The sequence below is a fragment of the Acomys minous genome (assembly GCF_964271855.1).
Source record: "Acomys minous genome assembly, chromosome: 13".
NCBI classification, from domain to species: Eukaryota; Metazoa; Chordata; class Mammalia; order Rodentia; family Muridae; genus Acomys; species Acomys minous.
The window spans coordinates 67,423,869-67,430,213 of NC_140495.1; the positions used below are offsets into that span (position 1 = coordinate 67,423,869).

At 39.5% G+C, this 6,345-nt stretch overlaps 1 pseudogene across 1 annotated transcript; it reads right to left on the reverse strand.

The window, feature by feature from the left end:
• Positions 1–419: 419 nt before the first annotated feature.
• LOC311581808 (acidic leucine-rich nuclear phosphoprotein 32 family member E-like) lies at positions 420–1,223 on the reverse strand (annotated as a pseudogene). Its single transcript has one exon. The product of its transcript is annotated as an acidic leucine-rich nuclear phosphoprotein 32 family member E-like (transcript).
• Positions 1,224–6,345: the final 5,122 nt, after the last annotated feature.

Here is a 6,345-nt window from a genome sequence, read left to right on the forward strand (position 1 = left end):
TAAAAAAAATCAATCTTATCATTCAAGAGGCTATTGCCATTTCAATTACAGCTGAGTGTAATTTGTTAATTTATAAATAACTTTAAAACATTATGAACCAAATGTAGCAAACTACACCTCTGCAAAAAGCAACCATGTTTTAATTATGGCCTAAAAATGTCTAGTACGTTAGGCAGACTCTAAATACAATGCTAGAGAATCTTACAATGGAAAGGATGAAAATTCTTTCTACGTACATTATGATCAACAGACTAGCAAATCGTAATCGGAATGATAAGGCCAAAATAGAGAAACCATACTTTTTCTATAAAAAGTTACACATCATCTCCTATAGAGACAGCTATCATACATAAAGAAACAAAGACAATGTGCTTGCTCTTCTGCTCGCCCAGGAGCATCAGGCATCCTCTTCCTGGGATCTAGTCGTCATTGCCTTCCTCTCCATCATCTTCAACATATCACTCCCTTTTCTCCCCGCCCCAGATTCTCTTCTTCCTTGTCTTTCTCCTCCTCCCCTTCATCAATGTAATCATCATCTTCTTCTTCATCCTGAATTTCTTTTTTCATTAAGTATGAGAGGCCTGCCTCCTTTTCTCCCTCTCTCATTTCTGAACTGGCTTCATCCTCATCCTCATCCTCATCTTTCTCCTCTTCATATCCTCCAGGTGGACCAGCTTCATCTTCTTCCTCATCTTTATCTCCATCTTCATCGTCCTCCTCTTCTGAGTCAGATGCCTCATTGTCCTCCTCATGGAATCCATCCAAGTACGTGATGTGCTGCAGGAGTTCGAAAATGCTTTCTCTGTAATCTTCCAGGTTTGTGACCTCGCAGTTAAACAAGTCAAGACTTTTCAAATTTTTAAGATTTTGAAGTGCTTGGACTGTGCTGAGATCTTTAATTTTGCTTCCACTCAGACTGAGGTAGGTAAGATTCCGATGTTTCTCTGCCCCGGCTTCCAGACATCCAGAAATTATATTGTCACTAAGTTCCAACTTCCGCAGTTTATTCAAGCTGGGAAGCCAGGCCAAGGAACTTAGCACCACATTGGCCATAGTAAGAAACTTCAGCTATTTAAAGGTGTCATTCAGGCCTTCTAGCTCCCCATTGACACACAAGCAATTATCAAGGGTTAACTCTGTCACCTCCTCTGGGGCTCTCTGTTCTTCAACTCCAGATTAATCTTCTTCTTTGTCTCCATGTCCTGCTCTTTTCCCTTGCCTGCCTTCCCTTACCCTCAACCATTAAAAATCTCTAGGGTCTGGAGATGAATGAAAAGAGATGCAAAGATGAACGCCTACTACCACCCAAGTGTGGGGGTCGGGGAGAAAGAAAAGAATAGCATAAGAAGTCTGTCCTGAACCAGGCTGGCCTTGAACTCACAGCGATCTGCATTATGATAGGCAGATTTGGGCCCAGGGGTCCTGCTCAAATTAAGGCACCAGCCAAGGACAATACAGGTGGTAAACCTTAAAACCCTACCCAGATCTAGCCAATGGACAGAACACTCTCCACAGTAGAGTGGAGAGTGGGATATTACTTTCTCACATACTCTGGTGCCTCACCTTTGACCATGTCCCCTGGAGGGGGAGACCTGGTGGCAATCAGAGGAAGGACAGCAGGTTACCAAGAAGAGACTTGATACCCTATGAGCATATACAGGGGGAGGAAATCCCCCTCAGGAACAGTCATAGGGGAGGGGAATAAGGGGAAAATGGGAGGGAGGGAAGAATGGGAGGATACAAGGGATGGGATAACCATTGAGATGGAACAAGAATAAATTAATAAAGGAGAAAAAAAAAGAAGTCTGACGACTTGGAACTAACTCAGCTGCCCCCACCTCCTAGTCCACACACCCGCACCTGCACACTCGGGCATGCACACACTTCCACACACAGAGACAGGCGTGCGCCAGCAGTTCCTTCCCCTTCCATTTCCATTTTTATAAGCATATCCTAGCATTGACTTTTCCCTAAAATGTCTGAGGATTTTTCCAATACTTGAATTAGTGATTCCATTAGGAACATAAATTTAACTGTTATACTTATATTTTAAAGCTGAGGAATACTTAGCTTGCGCATTAAAAAAAACAATTAAAATGGGGTAAAGACTTTAATATAAAGCCTATGTCATGGCAACTGTTAAAAAAGCAAGAAAAACACTTCAAGATACAATACAGGTAAACAATAATGCTCTGAAAATGATTGCAGTGGTACAGAAAATAATCTCCCAATCCAGGAATGCTATTAGATTAAATCCAAAAGGTTTACCACAACAAAAGAAACTGTTAGCAGAGTGTAAAGGCCAACTAAAGACTGTGAGAAAAATGTTTGCCCTATGTGTTCTAGACAGGAGCTAGCTGGCAAGTAAAAGATGGGAAAATCTGCAAGTTAAACAACAGAAAGTTGAAGAAGAACAAATGGCCAATAACTATATTACAAGATATGCAGATTAGAACTTCCTAGAAACTTAATCCCACTTCAATCAGAATGACTATCATCAAGAAAACAAGACACAACAAACGTTGGCATTGTTATTTGCTGTTATTGGAAACATAACTTGGAGCAGCAACTATGGAAATCAGTATGTAGGGTCCTCAAATTATATTTATTTATTCTTCTCTCATATATTACATCCCAAATGCAGTTTCCTCTCCCCCACAGTCATAGGCCCCATTCACTCTACCTCAGTTTCTATTCAGAAAAGGGCAGGCCTCACAGGAATATAAACCAAACAGCATATCAAGGAGCAGTAACATTAGGTATTACCTCTGGTATTAAGGCTGGGAGGAAAAGGGTCCCCAAAGCAGTCAAAATAGTGAAAGACAGTCCCTGCCCTCACTGTTAGAAGTCCCACAAGAAGACAAAGCTACAAAACCGTAACATGTATGCAGAGATAGTAGGTTAGACCCATATAGGGCAACTGATTATCAGTTCGATCTCTGTTGATTCTATGGGTTTGGTGTCCTTGACCCCAATGATTCCTATTGTCCTTCCTAACCCTCTTCTCAAGCATTGTCCTGGCTCCTCCTAATGTTTGCCTGTGAGTCTCTGTTGGTTCCGTTGGTTGCTAGATGAAGCTTTTGTGATGAAAGATGTGCTAGGCTGTGGCGTACAAGTATAGCAGAATATCACGAAGAATCAGTTCATTAACTTTTTTTCCCCTGCTGGTCCTGTATGGCTCTATCCTGGGTCTCTGGCACTATCCATCATCCTCGAGGGAAGCTCCCTCTCATGGCATGGGTATCAAGCTGAATCAGTCATTCCTATAATTTCTTTCTTTTTCTTTCTTTTTTTTTTGGGGGGGGGGGTTCAAGACAAGATTTTACTTGTAGTCCTGACTGTCCTGGACTCACTTTGTAGACCAGGCTGGCCTAAAACTCAGAAATCCACCTCCATCTGCCTTGCAAGTGTTGGAATTAAAGGTGTGTGCCACTACACCTAGCCACTCTCATAATTTCTGTGCCATCTTTACCCTAGTACATCTTGTAGGCAGAACAAATTCTAAATCAAAGGTTTTGTGGATGGGTTTGTATCTCAGTCCTTCTACTGGAAGCCTTGCCTGGTTCCAGGAGCTGACTAGCTCAGGATCCCTATTCACCATTACTGGGAGTCTTAGCCATGGGATCCTTGGGATTCCTGGGAGTTTCAATCTTCACTAGGTTTCTAGCTTGTCCCTGAGATATCTGCGAATTCCAATTCCAGTTGTCTTTCTCAGTACCCTCCATCCTCCCCTCACCTGACCCATCCTGATCCTTTGCCTACCAGCTGCCAGTGAGTATGTGTGCTTGTGATTCATTGAGGTCTGATTTCTCTGCTAGTCCAAATTTTGAATGAAGCCAGTATATGCCTGTGGATCATATCATTCTTAGTAGATAATTCACAAGGCTTCAGAAACTTATTTTCATGATTTTTCCAGGTTTCAAAATAGAAATCTCCAGAAAGAAGAAGAGACAGCTCTAATCACTAGACTAGAAAATTAAGTAAAATATATGTCAGAGACTAGGAAAATGATTGATTTCTAGAACTGGGCAGATCAGTGATTTCTAGATGAGGTGCACACATTTATAATGTAAAGAAAGCATGGATGTTTTTCTTCCCTCATTCCTTCTCCTCTCCCACCTCCTTCTCCTCCTCTTGCTCTTTTCCTTTTTGTGGAAAGTGGTTGGAAACAATATGTGAAAAGGAAGAGAAAGTAGAGATGCTCCTTTTTTCCTCATTCTATATCATTTAAAGCATCTTTCTAGATAACAAGAGTCACCATGGGTAAAGAGCTGACTAAGCAACAGAAGAGAGATGTGTGATTGCCTAGAACCTACCTTTGTCCTTTAATAGTTTCAAAACTTCAGGAAACTTACACCAAGGTTCTGATGGATCTGCTAATTATTTTAGCATACCAAGGATCTCTTTAGCAAACCTATTCTTAACAGAATAGAGGTATTAAGCACATTTGTCTGCTTATATCTCATATCTGTATTGATTTGACATCGGTAACATTCAAGCTAGAGATTTGCTTAAAGAGGGAAAGCGTGGGAAATCCAACAGACCACAGCTTCAGAGGAGTGGACAGGAATCTTAGAATGATTTCCTGGTGAGAGCTGCTATTGCCCCAACACACTCTAACCCCTTCTTTTAGTTTTTATTCTCCTTAGGAGGAATTCAACAAATCTTAGTTATTGAAATTTGCTCAGTATCACAAGTTGATTTTAACATTCTATCAGAGGGAATCAAATCATATTTCTATCATAAAGTGTTCTATGCTAGAATACTTCTACTCTCAGAAGATATGTCCATACATATGTCCATACCTGACAAATGTTATGCCAGTATTGCCTGTTCTCCATTTCTTTTGTTAATGAGTAAAGCCACTGTTACAAAGGTAAATGCAACACAAACAATTTTTCTAATTCATGAATAATTTAAAAAAGAAATGTACCAATACTTAGAATAGCCTAATGATAGTAGATAGCAACTGACAATCTTACAAATGTTAGTTATGACTTGTTTTCAGTCCAATAACTCCAGCAGCAGCAGGGGTTTTGTCACAATAGTGTTATACACCTAGACAGAAGTCTATCCAGAGTATGTTTATTCTTACAAATCACTTATGTACTGACAAGAAAATATGCAAAGATTGTAATAAAAATACAAATGAAATTGCTTCTCTGGGTGTGTTCAAAAGATTGTGCTTATATTAAGGTCTTTTGACAAAACTTGGAATTATACATTTGTTAACTAATATTGTGTGTGTGTGTGTGTGTGTGTGTGTGTGTGTGTGTGTGTGTGTGTGTGCTCAAAGTGTTTTACAAAAATAATACTAGTTCACCATTCCAATTAGGGAAATGGAGAAATTATAAATGTACCTCTATGTTCAATAGGCTGTTTTAGGGCATAAATTACACATTCTTTATCTCCTAATAAACTTGGATAAAATCACTCTTGGCTCCATGCCCAGGTTTTTAAACAGAATGCTATAATTCCTATAATGACATTTGGTTTATACAAAACAGCTTGATGTGACAGGATTAATAGATTCTCCCAAAGAATACCCAGACCTCAGAAATCTAATCATTTATCTTATTCTAGTGCACTGCACCTTGGCAATCAGACACTTATTATAATTGAATAAAGGTAGAACAGGATCGAAACCAGTCTCCTCTAGCCTCAACTGCAATCAGCAAGAAGAGTAGTTTATTTCCTATAATAACTTTGGTTACAACTAAATGAGGTTTAACACCTTGATAAATATAACTCATTTATTACATTTAAGAATAATAGGCAATAAAGCTAAGTCTTCTATTGAAAAGTATTACACTTGAAAACTGCAGCGTACTCCTAGTAAAATGGCACAATTCAAGGAAAGCGGGCAAATACCAAGCTATCTCATGATGACCGTCATATTTGCTTTCGTGCAATATTTTGTGCAATCATTAAAATCAAGGTAACAATAATATTTTAGGCATTTCAATAGCCAGAAGATTCCTATTACTTTGGCTAGGAACGTTTTCCTTGCATGATTGGTTGACAATATCCAAAGGATAATTTTAGGTCCTAGAGAATTAAACACAGGTCTATTTTTATGAGGTGGGACAGATTGGAAACCGTTCTTCCTGCTTTTTCCAGTGAAATTGGAAACGCAGAGAATGTGTGCCATATGTGGGACAAGTGTCATGAAGCCCATCTGAATTATGCTTCATACCCATCTTTATAGCCTAATGTTCAACGATATCCATTTTCTTGGCAGTATTGCACTCATCAAAACCAAGTTATTGACACTTACATCTCAGGGATAAATCAAACCTGCAGACAAAACAGATGGTGGATGCAGAGAACCTGTGTGATAGAGTC